Raw genomic sequence first — 20,736 nt, 5'->3', positions numbered from 1 at the left:
GGGACAAAGACAGATATGGACTGGCCTTACTCCCCACATGTGGCAGTTGAGAATCAGGATGGCTATCTCCCCTACAAAGGTCCCCGCTAAAGAGTCCCCACCTGACACTGGGTGCTGTAGCCCAGGGATCCAGTGACAGGAAGAGTAGTCCCCACAACAGATAGCTGTGAAGATTGGCAGATTCTGATCTGGCCTGGTGAGATGAAGGGTTTCTGGACATCCCGATGTCTTCTTAAAGCACTTGCACACAGACTCATTGGTTCACTGGTACTCACTGTGAGCTCCAGTGAAGAGATAGCAGCTCAAAAGGCAACAGAGACATATGGGGAGAAACTGAACTGTATGGCTTCAGGGTGAGGGCAGCCATGTTCCTGTGTTAACTCCTCTCTACACACAGCTTACAGGGGTAAGCAAGTGTCAAATCTGAATCTGCATAACCTGGTGAACATCACTTGCCCCAGCCTGCTGACTCCCTGATGCCCCATCCAACCCAACGTAGTGGAGATTTCCTCCAGGTGAGATGGAGGATGGCTGGAAACCCAGGTGTCCTCTTAAAGGGCCCTCACACAGATTCAGTCATTCACATACACTCACCCTGAGTTCCAGCAAAAGGAGAGCAGTTGGAAAGGAACAAGAGACATACCAGGAGAAATTGAATTCTGTGCCTTAGTACTGCCATTGTCCCTGTGTCGATCACCCCCTTGCACTGCCTGCAAAGGCAGACAGGAGCCAAATCTGAATCTACATTAACCTGGTGAACATCGCTCACTCTACCATGCTGACTCTCTAAGACCTCACTCCCGCCAAAGCACATGCTGTTCTTGCTCTTTCAGTGGCTATGCCTCTCTGGCAGTCACAGACCATGCTGAAAGCTTTCTTTAAAAAGTCCATAAAGTCTGCAGACCTAAGGCAGGTGTGAACTGACCTCACTATGCCTTGTGTCTTGTGCTAAGTGGCCCCAGGCTTAGCACAAGTAGTAGCAGGCATTGGGTCACAGCGTGGTATCTCCCACATGCCTCAGGACCCAGCACAGGCATCTACCAACTGCAAATCACTTTGTAGCTCCTCCCAGTTGTCCCCAGGCCAAGAATAGGCAACAGCTGAACTTGGTCAGCACTGAAGCCCCTTCCAAGAGGTCCCAGAGCCAACAAACCCAGTGGTCAGTGTCAGAAAAGAACACAGCATTACTGATTTGTTTCATAAATGGAAATTCAAAGGGTGGTCTCAGGGGGCACCAGAGCCCTCCTGGAGTGAATCCCATTCCATGGGGTAAGCCTCTACTGTTGTTTTAGCCAGTCCTCCACAGCTAGTCAGCCTTAGGGTCAACCACACCCACTGATGAGCAAAAAGCAATCAAGGAATAATTTCAGCAGGAAGGCAAAAACAATTCACACATGAGACACTCCTGGAGTACCAGGCTCAGGTGACCAGGGAGACTGTGCCAATGACACCACAAGACACCTACTACCTAAGGCCTACCTGCCAAGACTGAGAAATGTAGCAGGTATATCTAATACATAGAAACACATATAGGGAGGCAGCCAAAACTAAGAGACAAAGAAAAATGTATCAAATGAAGGAACAGGAGAAAATCCCGGAAAAGGAATTAACAAAATGGAAACAAGCAATACACCAGATGCAGAGTTCAAAACACTGGTTATAGTGCTTGCTTCAACAGCATATATACTAAAACAAATTTAAAAACAACAAAAATAAACAAGCACACAAACAAAAACTGAGGTTCAATAAATTTATGGAAAAAATAGATCAATTCAGTGAGAACTTCAACAAAAAGATAGTAAAGATAAAATATATATAGAAAACATAAAAAAGAACCAGATAGGAAGAGACTATAATAACTGAAATGAAGAATACACTAGAAGAAATCAACAGCAAATTAGATGAAGCAGAGGATCAAATCAGTGATTTGGAAGACAAGATAACAAAGAACAACAACAAAACAGAATAAAAAGAGCAAAAATAAAAAGAATGGAATAAACAAAGTACTAAACAAAATGAATAAAGAAAAGGACCCAATGCTCTATCTAGAGGATGGGAAAGCCAAAGATATGCAATCAGAATGGCAAGAGATAAGATGCCAAAACTATAAAAATAATTTAAGGAGCATATAGGATACTATTAAGGGTCCAAAAATCTGTCTCATTGGCATAACAGAAGAAAATCAAGATCTTGAACAGCTGCTTGAAGTAATAATGATGGAAAAATTCCCTAACCCGGTGAAGGAAATGGACATAAAACCCCAGGAAGCCCAGAGAATCCCCCAAACCAGGGATACAAAGAAGCCCACACCAAGACACATCATAATTAAAATGCCAAAGGTGAAACATGAAGAAAGAATATTATGAGGGAATACCCATAAAACTGGCAGCTGATTTCTCAGAAGAAACTTGCAGGACAGAAGGGGTTGGCCAAAAATAGTCCACAGGATGAAAACCCAGGATCTGAAAACAAGAATGCTTTCTCCAGCAAAGCTATCATTTAGAGTTGAAGGACAGAAAAAGAGCTTCCCAGACAAAAATAAACTAAATGAATGTATCACCACCAACCCAGTATTATACGAAATGTTTGAGGGCCTTCTTTAAGAAGAAGAAAAAAAAAACATGTCAAAAACAGGAATAAAGAATGGTAAAAACTACATTCCTATCAATAAGTACCTTAAATGGAAAATAATTAAGTGCTCCAATCAAAAGACAGAATGTCTAAAAGGATAAGAAAACTAGATCCCTACATATGCTCCCTACTAGAGACTCACTTCAGATTAAAAGACACACACAGACTAAAAATAAGGGGATGGAAAAAGATATTACTTTGGTAGACCTAGAAGGTAGTTAAGTCAGACAGAGAATGATAACACTATATGATTTCACTTATATGCTGAATCTAAGGAATAAAAAGAACAAACTAATCAAAAACAGACTCACGAATATAGTGGATAGTTTGGTGATCGACAGAGGGGAGGGGTGTTTGGGAGGCTGGGAGAATGGGGTGAAGGGTTAAAGAAGTACAAATTAGTAGCTGATGGATAGTCACAGGGATGGAGTATATGGCATAGGGAATGCAGTTAGCATTAATACGTTGGCTACGTGGAGGGTCAGAGGAGGAAGGAAACATTTATGAACTATATAGATGTCTAACCAATGTACTATATACTTGAAACTAATTAAAATAAATAAATTTTTAAAAAGATTGAAAATTGAAGAAGATAACAAAAAATGGAAGCACATACCGTGCTCATGGATAGGAAGAATCAATATTGTTAAAATATCCATGCTACACAAAGTGATCTACAGATTCAATGCAATCTCTATCAAAGTATCAATGGCATTTTTTTTCACAGAACTAGAACAAATCATTCTAAAATTTACATGGAACCACAAAAGACCCAGAATAGCTGCAACAATCTTGAGGAAGAACAAAGTTGGAGGTATCATGTAACCAAATATTAAACTAAAATATAAGGCTATGGTAATCAAAACAGCATGGTACTGGCATAAAAACAGACACATAGATCTACAGAACAGAATAGAGAGCCCAGAAATAAACCCACACCTACATGGTAAAAAAAATCTCTGAAAAAGGAAGCAAGGATATACAAAAGGGTTAAGGATATAAATGGTGCTAAGAAAACTGGTCAGATACATGCAAGGAAATGAAACTAGACTGCATTCTTACATAGTATACAAAAATAAACTCTAGATGGATTAAGGACTTAAACCTAAGACCTCAAACTATAAAACTCCTAGAAGAACACATAGGCAGTAAACTCTCTGACATTACTTAGTAATATTTTACTGGATATGTCTCCTTAAGCAAGAAAAACAAAAGAAAAAATAAATGGAATGATATCAAACTAAAGAATTTTTCCATGGCAAAAGAAACCATCAACAAAACAAAAAAGAAATCTACTGAATAGGAGAAGATATTTGCCACTGATACATTCAATAAGGGGTTAATATCCAAAATGTATAAGGAACTCATACAACTTAACAGAGAAAAAACAATCCAATTTAGAAATGGGCAGAGGACTTGAATAAACATTTCTCCAAAGAGGATATACAGATGGGTCAATAAGTAAGAAAAGATGTTCAATGTCACTAATTATCAGATAAATGCAAATTAAAACCACATGAGATATCATCCCACATCTGTCAGAATAGTTATCATCAATGAATCAACAAATAATTAGTGTTGATGAGGATATGAAGAAAAGGAAATCTTCATGAGCCGTTAGTGGGATTGCAAATTAGTGCGACCACTATGGGAAAAAATATAGAGAAAGATTTTTCAAAAAATTAAAATATGATTGATTGTTCTAGGTATTTATCCGAAGAAATAGAAAACCCTAATTTGCAAAGTTATATGCATCTGTATGTTCATTGCAGCATTGTTTACAATAGCCAAAATATGGAAGCAACCTGAGTGCTAATCAGTAGACCATTGAATAAAGAAGATATATTACATATATACAATGATGAACATAAAGGATATAATGCTAAGGGAAATAAGTCAGAGAAAGACAAATACCATATTGGACTTTCACTTATTATTTGATTTCATTTATATGTCAAATCTAAAAAACAATATTACTGAACAAACAAAACAGAAACAGACTCATAGATACGGAGGACAAACCGATGGTTTGCAGATGGAAGAGAATTGCGGGGCTGGGTAAAAAAGGTGAAGGCAGTAAGAAGTACAGATTGGTAGTCACAAAATAGTCATGAGGATGTAAAATACAGCATAGAGAATATGGTCAATAATATTTTTATAACTACACATGATGCCAAGTGGCTACTAGACTTATCGGGGGGTTGACTTCATAAATTATATAAATGTCTAACCACTATACTGTGTACCTGAAACTAATATAAAATGATATTGAATGTTGACTATAATTGAAAAAAACAAATTCCTTAATGTTAAGATTAAGTCATTTCATTAATTAATGCAGCCAAAATTGACCTAAAACTTTTCTTGTGATAAGTAAATGAGTAACATATAGAAGAATTAGGATGGGTTTTCACTTAGAACAGCTTAATTCATTTTATAAACTTTCCATTCTCACCTGTTCAGCATCACATAGTTACACAATCTCAGAGGTAAAACTATTCATAAGTTTTTGTTTTTTTTAATTTCTAACTTTTCCATTCTAATTACTGCAACGCTTCTCCAGAAAGATCCTGACCCAGCCATGGCCAAGGCTCTTATCCATCACAGCTCACAGTGCATTGGCAGAAGGTTGCCAGTACACATGACTTTTGAGCACTGTCTTCATCCTGAGCTTTAAAACAAAGCAGGATGTAAATATCCAAAGGTACAAAGTATTGGACTCGATTTACCTTCTGGTATTTGTATTTTTACATGAAACTTTGCTATCCTTGGTCTCACAGGAGTAACCTAGGAAATATGGCATGGTTCATTTTGCACTTGTCCAAACACTCATAACTAATGGCTCTCAAACTTGTTAAATTAAATGGAGTATAATGGTTAAACATTGATGGGCGGTGTCTTCATCAGAGTTTCACCTGAGGGGCCTTTTTATACTTCTCAGGGACAGATGTTCCTCAATCTTTATCACTAAGGTTTCTGGGCAGAAGGCATAGCTGAAAAAGCACTGAGGTGGGGAAATTTTGGAGCACTTGAGGAACTTAAAGAAGGTCAGACTGTTTAGAAAATGATAAATAAGTGTTAGACTGGCAGCAACGAAACTATAGAAGTAAAAGGCCAAGATAAATCAATCCTTGCAGGCTGTGGTAGAGTTTGAAAATTTTCCTAATTGTAATGAGGTTTTCATTTTTTAACAATTTAATTAATTAAATAAACGACCAAGTTTGAGCAACAGAACATTACTAGTAGCATCAACTGTGGTTGTGCCTCTCACTGCTCCTGTACTCCCCAACTGCTATCTACTATTAGGAAATTCACATTTATCAACCATTGGCTTTCACTATGGCTTTGTCTCGCAAGAATGTTTTCCCAAACATTGTTATGCTTTATGTAGTTTCTATTTTTTAAAAACTGGAATGATTCTCTCTTGTTTGGCAATTGTTTTTGTTATCTCAACTTTTCATTTTCTAGATTCATCCATTTATAAGTATGTAGTTATTTTATCCACTATATCTAGTATTCTACTGTATGGCTATCCTGATGGACATTTGAATTGTCCCCAGATATTATAACAAATTAGAATGACTGAATCATACATTATTCATACTCCAATTTAAGAGAAAATGTCAAATTATTTTCCAAAGCAACTGAAACAATTTACATTATAGACAACAGAATATGAATCTCTATTATTCTATATGCTCACCAATACAAAATATTTTTTAGTTTTAAAAATTTTTGCCAGTCTTTTGAGTATAAAGTTGTATCTTGTGATTTTAATTAGCCATGGACGCATTGCTAAGGAGGGTAAGCATCATATCATTTGTTAATCTGTTTTTATGTTTCTTTTTCTATGAAATGCCTGTTTATAGCTTTTGCCCATTTTTAAATCAAATTCTTTATTTTTCTCATTAACTTGTGTAAGTTCTTTATAAATATTAAATAACAGTACCTTTTTAGTTTCATGCATTGAAAATATCTTTGTCCAATTTGGACCTGTTTCTTCATTTACTGATAATGTTCTTTCAAAAATAGACATTTATGACATATACTTAGAGAATTATTTTCTTATATAATTTTTGCTTTTCATTTCTTGTTTACTGAATTCCTTTCTACTTAGAAGTAATTAAAATATTCATATTCTTATCTAAAATTATAAAGTTTAGCTTTTAAGTCTTTAATACATCTGAAATTGATTTTTTGTTAGGTATAGGAAAATAAGAACCTTATTTGTTTTTTCTATAATGTTAATTCATAGTTCAATCACTGTTAATTGAATAATTCATCCTATGCCTTTTCTGTATATGATATTTCTAACATCTAAAGTCTATCTGAATGTCTTTATATTGTCCCCACTTTTTTTAGATGTTTGGTTAATAATTCTTTACACTGTTTTAGGAGTTCAGTTGTTGTTGTTGTTGTTGTTTTTTTAAAGGATCTTTATTCAGCATTTTAAATTCTTTCAGCAGAAAGTTAGACTTAAGTCCTGGTTCTCCATATTCAATAACTGCAGATAATTTAACTTTAAAATAATTCTTAACATTTCTAAGAAAAACTCAATTTGGCCATGACATATTATTTTTGTTATTATTTTTTAAACTGCTAGATTGTATTGTTCAAATTTTGTTGAGTATTTTTGCATCCGTATTTATGAGTGACAGTAACTATAATTTTCTCATTTATACTCTTCTCTGGTAATTGAAATATAGAAGTCTTTGGTTCATACAATGAGAAAGGATAGTGCTTTGATTTATGTTTTCTGGGAGACTTTATATGGGATATGTTATTTGAAAGTTTGGTAGAATTTTTCTATGAAATATTCTGGGCTTGATGTTTTCTTTCTCAGAAGATTTTAACCTATTGATTCAATTTCTTAATATTATAAGATTATTTTGTCATTATATTTTTCCTTAAATCACTTTTAGTAAGTTACATTTTGTAAAAATGTGTCCATTGCTAAATATTTAAATAATTGGCCTACTGTTGATATTCTGGGGCATTTTCTTTACTAGTGTTTATTTATGCCTTCCCTTCTTTTTGTCTTGAGCATTCTTATTTGAACTGTATCTCGTAATTTTTCCCAAACAACCAACTTTGTGCTTTCTTCATCATCTCTAATTCGTCTTTATTTTCTATTTCATTAGTATATGATATATTACCTCTCTCACCTACTCTCCTACTTTATTCTGTGATTCTTTTTTGCAGCTTTAGTTGGAAGTTAAGCTGATTAATTTTTACCAACTTTATTTCTAACTATTTAAAACTAAAAATTTTCTCTATCAAATGCTCAAGTTTTTAAGTACTGTATATTAAATATCATTCAGTTCCAGTAGTTCATACTTTATAATATGACTTCTATTTTCACTGGTGTATTATTTAAAAGTACATATTAAAATTTTCATATAAATACGTTCTTTTAGTTTTGTTTTCTGTTTTTTATTTGTAAATTAATTGCATTGCTGTTAAAGAACATGACCTGAACAATATCAGATATTCACATTTCCTTAAGAGCTTATGGGATATTTCAGTAAAGTTCTATTGTGCATAGTGTGTGTAGAAAATGTATATTTTTTAATAATTGAGTATCCAGTTTTCTATTTATCTATTGATTTAGTTATCTATCTCAAGCTTGCAAATTATATTGTTCAAATTCCTTGTATTTTTACTATTCTGGAGGTCAGTTTAGTTAATAATAGATGTTAAAATTTTCTTGTTATCATAGTAAATTTGTTGGTTTCTTACTGTAGTTTTTATAATTTTAATTTATATACTCAAGATATTGGGTGACACGTCTTGGTAATATGAAAGTTTTATCATTGCAGCCACTATTTAATCTCCAATAAATGATCTTAACTAAAAATTTATTGTATGAAATTAATATAACTACATTTAATTTCTTTGGTTATTGTTCAGCACATTTTTTTTTCTATCCTTTTACATTTGATCATGTACTACAACATAACTAATTTCTATTATCTTTCAAATGTTTATTTTCCCTGAAGTCAACAATTAGAGGTATTTTTTAGTTTAGTTTAATACAATTTATTATTAACACATATCCCAACTCCTTCTTAATTAACTAAGCTACCCATAAACAATGTAAACACATCAGTTTCATCTTAGAGAACTCTCTCTTAGAAACTGCTGACCTATATCAGAAAGTGCTGATAGCTTTCCAGGTCCACTATCCTTGTTGGAATTTTAGGACCTCTTTTCACCATCATTTGGGGAATTTCATTCATTATTTTCTTGAGTTGGAGACTGTGTTTTTTAGATTCAATTTGTTCCTGGTTTTCAATCAACCTCATGTTGGTTTTGAAGAAATATACTGGACGGTCTCACTTTACCTCTGCAGATCCACTCTCCATACTTTTCTACCTTACTTTTGCCCTAAGAGGCTAATTTTTGTGCACTGCATCAACCTCCTGCTCTTTAAACGATCTAGACCAGTGGGAAGAACTACCAGGAGATTAGAGGGGAGTGAAGACAGAGTATTTAACTGCTAGTTTTCTTTCCTGTAGCCTATAGTGTTTCAGTATTCCTTTACTGAGGATTGTAAGCTCCTCTTGACAGAATTCAACAAAATTAAAACTACTTTTTTAAGTTCTAGGAACTTCTGCTTCCCTTGACCTTCAGGCCTAAGGGTAATAACTATTTGTTTGTTTGTTTGTTTATTATAGTGACATTGCTTAACGAAATCCAATAAGTTTCAGCTGTATACTTTAACAGTGAGGCATATTTATGTTTACACTGCGTGTTCATTTCCCATATTAGATTTCATTCTGTCACCACATATCTGACCCTCTATACCTCGTCTATCTTCCCCATCCTTCCTCCCCGCTACTCTCTGATAAACACTATTATATTGTCTAGGACCATGAGTCTCTGTTTGTTCATCCTGTTCATTTGTTGCTTTTAGGTTTATATCCCACATATAAATGATACCATTTGCTTTGCAACTTTTTCATGATGGCTTTTTCCACATAGAATGGTTATCTCGGGGACCATTGATGTTGTCACAAATGGCAGTATTTCATCTCTTTTTATGGCTGAGTAATATTCCATTGTATATATGTATCACAGCTTCTTTGACCAATCATCTATCGTAGGACACTTTGGTTGCTTCCATGTCTTGGCCACTGTGAAGAATGCTGCTATGAACATTGGTGTGCAAATATCTTTTTGCATATAGGTTTTCAAGCCTTTGGAGAAAATACACAGTAGAGGGATTTGTGGATCATATGGTAGATCAATTCTTAGTTTTTTGAGGAACCTCCATACTGTTTTCGAAAGTGGCTGTACCAATTTGTAGTCCCATCAACAAAGGGTTCTTTTTTTTCTCCTCATCCTCTCCTACATTTGTTATTACTTGTCCAATAGATAACAGCTATTCTAACAAGTGTGAGATGGTATCTCATTGTGGTTTTGATTTGTATTTCCCTAATAGCTAGTGATGTTGAGTATCTTTTCATATATTTGTTGGCCATTTGTACGTCCTCTAGGGTGAAGTGTCTGTTCAGGTCCTCTGATCATTTTTTGATTGGTTTATTTTCATTGTTGTTATTGAGTTGTATGAGTTCTTTGTACATTTTGCATATTAGGCCCTTATCAAAGGTGTTGCTTGTAAATATATTTTCCCATTTGGATGGTTGTCTCTTTACCTTGCTGATGGTTTCTTTTGCTGAGCAGAAGCTTTTTAGCTTGATGTAGACCCATTTATTTATTTATTTATGCTCTTACTTCCCTAGCCTTTGAGGTCAAATTCATAAAATCCTCTTTAAGTCCAAGGTCCCTGAGTTTAGTGCCTATGTTTTCTTCCATGCACTTTATTGTTTCAGGTCTCATATTCAGGTCCTTAATCAATTTTGAGTTAATTTTGGTGTGTGGTGATAAACAACAGTCTAGTTTCATTCTTTTGCAGGTGGCTTTCCAGTTTTCTCAGCACCATTTATTGAAGAGGGTTTTCGTTCTCCACTGTATGATTTTGGCGTTTTTGCCGAAAATTATTTGCCCATATAAATATGGGTTTACTTCTGGACTCTCGATTCTGCTGCACTAATCTGTGTGTCTATTTTTTTGCCAACACCATGCTGTTTTGATTACTGTCCCTTTGTACTATAATTTGAAGTCAGGCAGAGTGGTGTCTCTGCCCTCATTCTTTTTCTAAGTGTGGCTTTTGCAAATCGGGGTCTTTTGTGCTTCCATACAAATCTGATGATTTTTTGTTCTATTTCTTTAAAAAAGTGTCGATGGGATTTTGATGGGGATTGCATTAAATCTGGATAATGCTTTAGGTAATATGATCATTTTAACTATGTTGATTCTTCCAATCCAAGAACACAGAATATCTTTCCATTTCTTTGTACCTTCTTTGATTTCTTTTAATAGGGTTTTACGGTTTTTGTTATATAGGTCCTTCACATGTTTTGCTAGATTTATTCCTAGGTATATTACTCTTTTTGGTGCAATTACAAAAGAAATTATATTTTCCAATTTTTTTCCGACACTTCATTACTAGAGTGTAGGAACGCTATAGATTTTTGAATGTTTATTTTATATCCAGAAAGTTTACTGTATTTGTTTATTGTTTCTAGTCGTGTTCTTGTGGAGTCTTTAGGGTTTTCTATATAGAGAATCATGTCATTCTCAAATAGTGACAGTTTGATGTTTTCGTTTTCTATTTGGATGCCTTTTATGTCTTTCTTTTGTCTGATCGCACTCTCTAGGACCTGCATAGTTATATTGAATGACAGTGGCAATAGTGGACAGCCTTGCCTTGTTCCTGATCTTAGAGGGAAGGTTTTTAGTTTTTCACCATTAAGCGTAATGTTAGCTGAGGGCTTGTCATAGATGGCCTTTATTATGGTAAGGCACTCTGCTTCTATACCAACTTTGTTAAGTATATTGATCACAAACAGATGCTGCATGTTGTCAAAGGCTTTTTTCGCATCTATTGATATGCTCATATGATTTTTATTTTTTAATTTCTTTATGTGGTGTATCACATTAATTGATTTGCATATGTTGAACCATCCCTGTGCCTCTGGGATGAAGCCCACTTGGTTGTGGTGTATAATCTTTTTAATATGTTGCTGTTATTAGTTCACTAGTATCTTATTTAGGATTTTTGCATCTGTGTTTATGAGAGATATTGGTCTGTATTTCTTTGTGTGTATTATCTTTATCAGGTTTTGGTATCAGGACAATATTAGCCTCATAAAATAAGTCGGGAAATATTGTCTCTTCAGTTTTCTGGAAGAGTTTGAGGAGAATAGGTATTAAATCTACTTTGAATGTTTGATAGAATTCACTGTTGAAGCCATCTGGCCCTGGACTTTTTCACTTTTTGGTAGGTTTTTGATAATTGTTTCAATTTCCATACTGCTGATCAGTCTATTTAGATTTTCCAGATCTTCTTGATTCAGTCTAGGAAGGTTGTATCTTTCTAAGTACTGGTCCATTTCTTCTAGGTTATTGAATTTTGTGTTATATACTTTTTCATAGTATTCTTGTACGATCTTTTGTATTTCTGTGGTGTCTGTCATAATTTCCTTTCTTTCATCCCAAGTTTTGTTTATTTGAGTCTTTTCTGTTTTTTCTTTAGTGTGTCTTGCCAGAGGTTTGTTAATTTTATTAACTTTTTCAAACAACCAGATCGTTGTTGCATTATTTCTTCTATTGTTTTTTAATTTTTAATTTCATTTATTTCTTCTCGAATTTTGATTATTTCTTTCCTTCTGCTGACTTTAGGACTCATTCATTCTTCCTTTTCTAGTTTTTTTAAGATGAAATGCTAGGTCATTTATTTGGCTCGTTCTTTATTTTTAGCGATAGGACTGTAATGATATGAACTTATGTATTATTTCCACTTTTGCTGTGTCTCAAAAGTTTTGATATGTTGTATTTACATTATCATTTATTTCTATGTATCTCTTGATCTCTCTTTATTTAATCTCTTACCCAGTTATTCTTCAGTAGTATGTTGTTTAATCTCCATATATTTGTGGTTTTCCTGCTTTCTTTTTGTAGTGGAATTCTAGTTTCAAAGTATTATGATCAGAGAATATGGTTGGTATGATTTCAACCCTCTTATATTTGTTGAGGCTATCTGTGTCCAAGTATGTGGTCCATTCTTGAGAATGTTCCATGTTCACTAGAGAAGAATGTACAAATAGCTATTTTGGGATGGAAGGTTCTGTAAATGTCAATTATGTCCAGTTGGACTATGTGTTATTTAAAGATGTTATTTCCTTACTAATTTTCTGTTTAGATGATCTGTCCATATTCAACAGTTGGGTATTTAGGTCCCCTAGTTTGATAACGTTTTGGTCTGCTTCTCCCTTCACTTCTGTTAGTAATAGCTTTACATATTTTGGGGTTCCCTGATTGGGAGTATAGATGTTAATAATTGTTATTTCTTCTTGGTGCATGATTCCCTTTATCATTATGAAGTATCCCTCAGTATTTTTCTTTACCGTTTTGGTTTGAAGTCTATTTCATCTAATATTAGTACTGCTACTCCTGCTTTTCTCTGAATACCATTTGCTTGAAATATCATTTGTGTTTGGAGGTGATGTGTGTCTGTTGCAGGCAGTATATAGTCTGGTTTTGTTTTTGATCCAATCTGTAACTCTGTGCCTTTTAATTGGTAAGTTCAGTCCATTTACATTTAGGGTGATTATTGAAATATGAAGTCATCTTATAGCCATTTCATCTTTTGCTTTCTGGTAGCTCGGTATTTTTGTTACTTGTGCTTCTGTTTTCTTTATTTTGGTTGGGTTTTGTGGGGTTTTCCTCTGGTCCTTCTTTTTTATGTTACATACAATGGTTCTGAGTCTTTGGCTTGTGGTTACCCTTATGAATAAGTAAAAGATAGTATATATATATATATTCATCCATTTTCTTATGCACTTGTCTGTCTCTATTCCCCTTTGCAAATTTGGATCTTTGAATCCTCTCCTTTTCAGTCACTGTTATCTCAACATGTCCCTATGTATCCTGAACATTCATTACTATCTTGTTATAACAATTTTCTTCTTATTGTTTAAGTTTATAATACCCTGTTCTTAGTGAGGATTGCATTTCTCTGCTTCTACTTGCCTGATATTCACTTTACTTCTAATTATGTGTTGTTTTTTTTCTTGTCATTTTGTTTTAGGTGAGCTGATCCCTTCTGTAGTTCCTGTAGTGCAGACCTCATAGTGAAGAATTCCCTCAGTTTTTGTATGTCTGGAAAAGTCTTAATTTCTCCTTCATATCTAAAGGAGAGCTTAGGTGGATATATTATTCTAGGCTGGTAGTTCCTTTCACTTATTAGTTTAAATATTTGATTCCATTCCTTTCTAGCTTGTAAGGTTTGCACTGGGAAGTTTGAGGATAATCGAATGGGTTTACCTTTAGAAGTTATTGGGGTTTTGTTTCCCGCCTGGCTGCCTTGAGAATTCTGTCTTTGTCATTGATTTTTGATAATGTTAATATAATGTTCTTGGTGAAGGCCTTTTCGGGTTGAGATAATTGGGTGTTCTGTTGACTTCTTGAATTCCAATTCCAGCTCATTTCTTAGATTGGAAAATTCTCATCCACTATTTATCTGAAAATGCTTTCTAATCCCTGATTCTTTTCCTCACCTTCAATAATGCCCATTATTTTTATGTATTCTTTCCTGATGGTATCAGATAGTTCTTGAATTTTCTTTAATTATTTTTTATTCTTCGGTTTCTCTCTTCTTTCTTCTGATTTATTTCTAGATTTCTATCTATGATATACCTGATCCTTTCCTCTATTTGGTCGACTTTATTTACCAAGCTTGCTATGCCCTTTTTTCAACTCTTGCAGTGTGTGGTGTGTGTGTGTGTGTGTGTGTGTGTGTGTGTGTGTGTGTTTATCTCCAGAAGACCTATTCTGTTCTTTTTGAGGGTTTCGATTCCTTTGCTCTGCTCATCTAGTTGTTTTTTCAATTCCTGAAATTGTTGATATGACTCATTTTGTAACTCACTGAGTTTTTTCAGAAGTACCATCCTGAATTCTCTGTCATTTAAGTTGCATATCTGTCTGTAAGCTTATTTTCTGCAGATTTTTCTCTTTCTTCCTGAGACGCCTTGTCATTTTGATTGTTTATGGATTTTTAATGAACTATTTTTCCACCTGGGCATTAATGGAAATGTATTCTGCTTTTTTTCCCCCAGAAAGATTTATTATATAAAGGTCTCTCTTTAACCTATTTCAAAGAAGGTGCTTTTCTTTTGGTTTCCAGTAGGTGGTGTCTAAGCCTCTTGGATCCCTGCTTTATATAAAGCTTTAAAAATGTCTTTTTATTTTCTGATAGATATTTAAGCAGGTTTGCTACCCTCAGTTTCAGTCCCTGTCAGTTTCAGTGACAGTCTCTGTAGCGTTTGCTCAGATTCCCTGTGGGCTCCGTTGTTTTTTTTTTCTGGGAAGGTGTCGGGGGAGGGGCCCTTGGGCTGGAGGTTGGGAGCTGTGGCTCAGCCTTAGTTTCCCAACTGTTTTTTCTCTGTTGGTCACGTCTCTATTTTCTGCCAAGACTGTGCCCTGCCAACAATTGGCCTCGGGAAGCTCATGACTTTCCCATGCAGGGCTGTTCAGGAAATTCACCTCATGAACTCACTACTTCTTCTTCCCTCCTTTTCCTCCTGAAGGGAGCTCTGGCGGCTGCAAGAGGCAGCTGCTTTATTTCTCTCAGTCCACTGCACTGACACCCGGGTTCTGACTTGTGGTGGTTCTTTTGCACAGATCCCATGCCCAGACATGCTGGTGTGCAGCTTCAGTGTTTTTTGTTGAGTTTTAGATGTTCAGGTTATTGTTGTTTCAAGGGGAGAGATCTGGGGATGTCTCTCACTTTGCTATGTTTCTCCTGCACCCCCAAAATTTAAATACATTATTAAGATTTCCATCCTCAGTGTACTAAAATTTCATGATGTTATCTGTTGCATGCCCATTTTCATCCATTTTATTCAGAACCAAATAATAAATTCAATTGGAAAATTACAACCTTCGATTCTGGAAATTAAAAAAAAAAATCTCTCTTCAGTTTAGATTAATCTTCTCAATTTTATCTTTATCTTTACTCTATTGGTTTTCTTCTGCATTGTTCTTCAGCTCTGTTTCCTGGGAGGTTTCCATTATTTAACTTGCAAATCTTTTATTGAGTCTTTCATTTCTTTTATCATAATTTTAATTCCCAAAAACTCTTTCCAATTTTTTCATTTTTAAATTAGATTTATTGTGGTAACATTGGTTAATTATAGAAGTTTCAAGTGTATATTCAGTAATACATCATATATATATTGCCTTGTGTGCCTACTACCCAAAGTTAAATTTCCTTTTATAGTACCAGTTCTTGTTTCATTGATGCAGGACACTTTCTTACCTTTTTGAGAATAATGAGTGTTTTAAGCATTCATTTCTCTTGTTTTCTTCGAGTTTTTATTTCTGCTTTTGGTGAACTCCGCCTTCCCTGCTCGAAAACTTCCTCTGCTATTTAGCGATCCTGGATATAATAGGTAGTTGCTTATCTTCAGAACAGGTCACTGTTGATTGAAAGCTCTAATCATGTGGCTGGAGCTCGTTGATTGTGAGATTCTCTGTATTGTGAACTAGCCTCACCATTTCTCTAAAATTCAACTTCTTTAGGTTTTTTTCTCTTAGTTGGGTGAGATTCTACAAAGAATAACTTTTAACTTTTTTTCCTTTTTCATATGTTCCATCTCTTTAACTCTCTGTGCTATGAAATTTATTCAGTTTTATCTTCTAGTTTAATATCATTTCGGTTTTCTAATCTATTGGGGACTTTTTCCTTTAATAAAATAATAATATCTATTTTTAAAAGATTTCGAAGAAATCTGCCTCATTGTTTCGTCACTTTTATGTTCTTTATTAACGTTTTACAGTTTGTATTTCTTTGAAATATTTCATACATATTAATTTTATATTCTAAATTTTATCATTTTATTGTTAGTGGGCCTTGAGGGACTCTAATTTTTGTTCCTTATCTGCTTACTATTTTATGGAGGAGTATTTCCTTGAATATTTGGAAACATATTACTCTAATGTCAAACTGGTTGAACATGAGCTGTGGAAGCACTGTGATAATTTTCAACAGAAAAAATGTGAATTTTCTATAAATAATCTATTAACATTTTTATTATTTTGGGCTTAGATTTCCCTGAATGCAGTCAGCGTGCTTTTGAACCTTAGACCTCCTGGGGTCAGGCTTATGATTGCAAATTCTTGGTAAAAATCATTATTACTTTATCCTATTTGCAGCAGGTGATAAAAGACAAAATTCCTTGTAGGCAACGGTGTTTCAGTCAGGATAGGCTAAGTAATACTGGGTAACAAATAATTCCAAGTGCCTTACACCACACTCTCAAAGACTTTGACAAGGAGTTAATTTCTTGGTTTAAAGTCCGATGTGGATCTAAAAAAGCTCTTCAGGAATTATTCTCTATTCAATGGCTTAGAACACATACTATTTTAATTCTGTAGTACTTCTAACTAAATATAATACAGAATTTACCACAGCAGAAGAAGAGAGCTTTGAAATTTAAGCATAAAGAGTTCTACATGGAAGTGACACATGTCATTTTTTCCCCTAGGCTATTGGCCAAGCTGTTTGTTTTTTCACACCTACAAAGGGTCTAGAAACTTGGTCCAGCAAAGAGAAGAGAGTTAGAAGTGTTCGTGTGTACTAGTAATATCTACAACACACTTCTTTGACTGGCATTTGATGCTTTTTTTATTTCATCTCTTTTGACTGTCTAGCTTAATACTAGAGTCTTGAATTTAGCTCCCTGCCTTGTGTAGTCCTATAGCTTAATTTCCTGCTGTGGCATACATGTTAATTCCCTAAATTCTATGTTCTTTTTTTTTTTAATTTATTTTTTTGTGGTGACATTGGTTAACAAAATCCAATAAGTTTCAGGTGTACGATTTAACAGTAAGGGATACACACACACACACACACACACACACACATATATACACACACACACATATATTGCATTGTGTATTCACCTCCCATAGTTAGATTTCTTTCTGTTACCACATATTTAACACCTTTTACCCCATCTGCCTTCCTCCTCCCCCCTTCCCCCTATCCTCTGGTAACCACTAGTCTTTTGTCCATGTCCATGAGTCTCTGATTATTTATCCTGCTTGTTTGTTGCTTTTAGGTTTATATTCCACTTAAAAGTGATATCATGTGGTTTTCAACTTTTTATTTCTGGCTTATGTTGCTTAGCATGATTCTATGGTCTTCATGTCAGTATTTGGCTCAAGACAGTCTTTACTTTTATATTTATTATTGCTTGCTCCTTTGTTTTTCAGTTCACTGCTTTTTTCCTTTGGAGATCAGGGACTGAGAGAAATCTTTGGCTATTTTATCTTCTTAATAATTCCACAACTAATTAAAAAATATGTTCATATAATTTACCCAGAATTTATTTCTTATACAAGGGACATTTCCTATAATATCTAGTTGTTATTACTTCCAGAATCAGTTCAAATAATTATTTCCAGCTAACAAGTGACAAAAGCATTTAAGACTGATAGCAGTCCTCTAACTTAATAAGAAGTTAATGAAGACCCCGACACTACTCTGTGGTTATCTGTAGTGTAGTGCTTGACATTCACTTAAATTGACTTTTGCATTATGTAGAATTATGCCAGATGTTTAGTCCTAATCAATATATTTTTAGTTGACTAAAATAATACAGCCATGATAAAGGACTTAATGAGGAGCTAGGAAAAACCTGTCAGTCTACACTTAAAATCTTTAGGAAACTGTTTTGGAACTGTATGATAAAAAACTAGTCAAATAATCAAACATTAACTTATATGAAAGAAATTTAAAATTAAGAGACCAATATTTACATGTTCAATAAACCTTGACTCTGCTAGTATTGCTCCCACTGCCCTACTGGGTCAAGATAGCTTAACGGAGAATCGGATATAGGTTGTTTTTGTAATCATGCCAAGGGTTCTTCAGAGGCCGAGATCACATAGTCTGTTCCTTCTGTGTCAAAGCAGACCAATCCCATGTTCTCATACACATTTTTTGACTTATAATAGCTGTTCTTACTCTATCCCATGGGGATCGTAATTCCCTCCTCTTCAGATTGACTTTGAGTGGAACATAGTCTCTAAACACTCTTTTTTGTCCTTGCCCTAAGTGTAGTCCCATGTTTCCTTTTTCATATTAATGACATAATGGAGGGGAGAAAAATAGAAGTAAGCATGAAGACATTCTAAAATATTTGTAATCCAATGTTCTAATTGTTTTGGCCCACGACTTCTTTTCTAAAAAAAATTGGGATCTAGTTCTTTCTCTCTGTCCATATATCAGAGAAGGACTTAACTAATGTTGTTCTCCTTTAGGCATGGCTATGATCCCTACCTCCACAAATTTCTCCCCTTCTTGGCAGTCTTGCCAGGAAGTGTCACCGAAGCTCTGGTAAAGCATTCACATTTCTGAAAACAATAAAATTAAAGAGTTATACCCATTCCACAGAAGGTCTCATAAACATTCTTTTGGAAAGATGTTGGAGAGATAAATGGCATAGCATTGAAGGCCTGGACAAGTTAATATTCATATCCTGAATGAAATTTAGTAAGTGGACACACTTACAAGACAAAACGAGGAATAAAGCTGGTAAATACCATCTTTTTTCCATGCAGCACTGTGCTGCGAAATGGGAAATGGATGCTGGGAGAAAATCAGTGGTCTCTGCATCTGGAATAATTATTTAGCAAATATTTAACAAATAACTATAAAGGCATATGTTGTTCCATTCTCAACACCATGCTTCACAACAGGAATATCAAAGTGAAAAAATATATACTTGGCTGTTACTCATGAAGACTATACCCTCATGAGTCAAACACTAAGCAAATTATTTCTTAAGGGCAGAGTTAATATCGATAGTTTAGATAATAGGAAGAAACATGACTATCTTTTCCTCTCCTGTAGTGGTGCTGAAACTAATTTTCTGAGGAAGAAAGCCGACACCTTTGTATGCTTGCAAATTGCATGTTGGTTTCACCATTAAAAAATATAGCACCATGACCAAATCAGATCATCAACTCTGCCCTTTGCTGGTAAGGAGAAAGGAGTTAAATGACTTTCCTCAAGAGATAAAATTATCTATGGGTTCATTTTGAACTGTTTCCCTCTGCTCACAAGCAAAAGACTGATGATAGGATACATATGTTTGACATAATAATTTTAGTACTAAATGGTGAACTCTAGATGATAAGTGTTACAAAGCTCCTCATTTTGTAAGAAAGAAGGAGGAAATTAAGGTACAGCCCTCACAACCACTCCAAATCAGCTGGACATCTTCAAATTTAATTTCAGTGAGGACAAAATGAAGGAATAGAAGACATTGAAAAAATAACATTAAGGAGCACACATTGCTTCATTTTATAAGCCAGTGGGCCAATGCTAGCCCAGGTGGCATCCCTATAGAGCCCTCAGATTCAGGAATCATAGCCAGCCTGAATGCCAGAAGAAAGGAGTAAGGTAACTCTAGATTTTGTTTTTGTATCAGAGCAACATGTACAAGATAGACTTTTTCTTTGTACCCCAAGTGCTTAATTCATAATAAACAAACACTTTCCCTTTCTCTTGAGTTTACCCTCTACAATCTCTGATTTCAAGTCTTTAGAAGTGAGCACAGGGAGAATATAAGAATTTTAGAGGCCATGAACTGTGTCTCTCAAAATAGTACTATTTTATTTCCTAAATTAAAAGAGAAGAGCAGTTAAGGGGGAAAACAGAAATGAAAAGAAATTATCATTATAAAAGAAAGTAAGCAAAAGGAAAATTCTAGGGCATGAAAAAAGAGCTTTCCTTTATTTGGAGCAATGGGGATCCAGTTGTGGAAAGGATTTGTCACATATGGTAATCCTATCATCTTTTTTACCCAGAGGTTTATGTTTCTGTCACTTTTGCAAATGATAGTTCTGAAAGGTTCATATTTCCCCATCATGGAAGACAAATAACTTCTCTATATCTCTACTTTTAATTCTGTGGTCTATGCAGTTCAGATTGAAAGGGAAAGCTGGGAAGTGATTTAATGAAAGCTGAAG

Source organism: Rousettus aegyptiacus, unplaced genomic scaffold, assembly GCF_014176215.1.
Source record: "Rousettus aegyptiacus isolate mRouAeg1 unplaced genomic scaffold, mRouAeg1.p scaffold_m13_p_13, whole genome shotgun sequence".
Taxonomy (NCBI): Eukaryota; Metazoa; Chordata; class Mammalia; order Chiroptera; family Pteropodidae; genus Rousettus; species Rousettus aegyptiacus.
The sequence above is the reverse complement of the archived record's forward strand: the minus strand, read 5'-3'. Positions refer to the sequence as shown.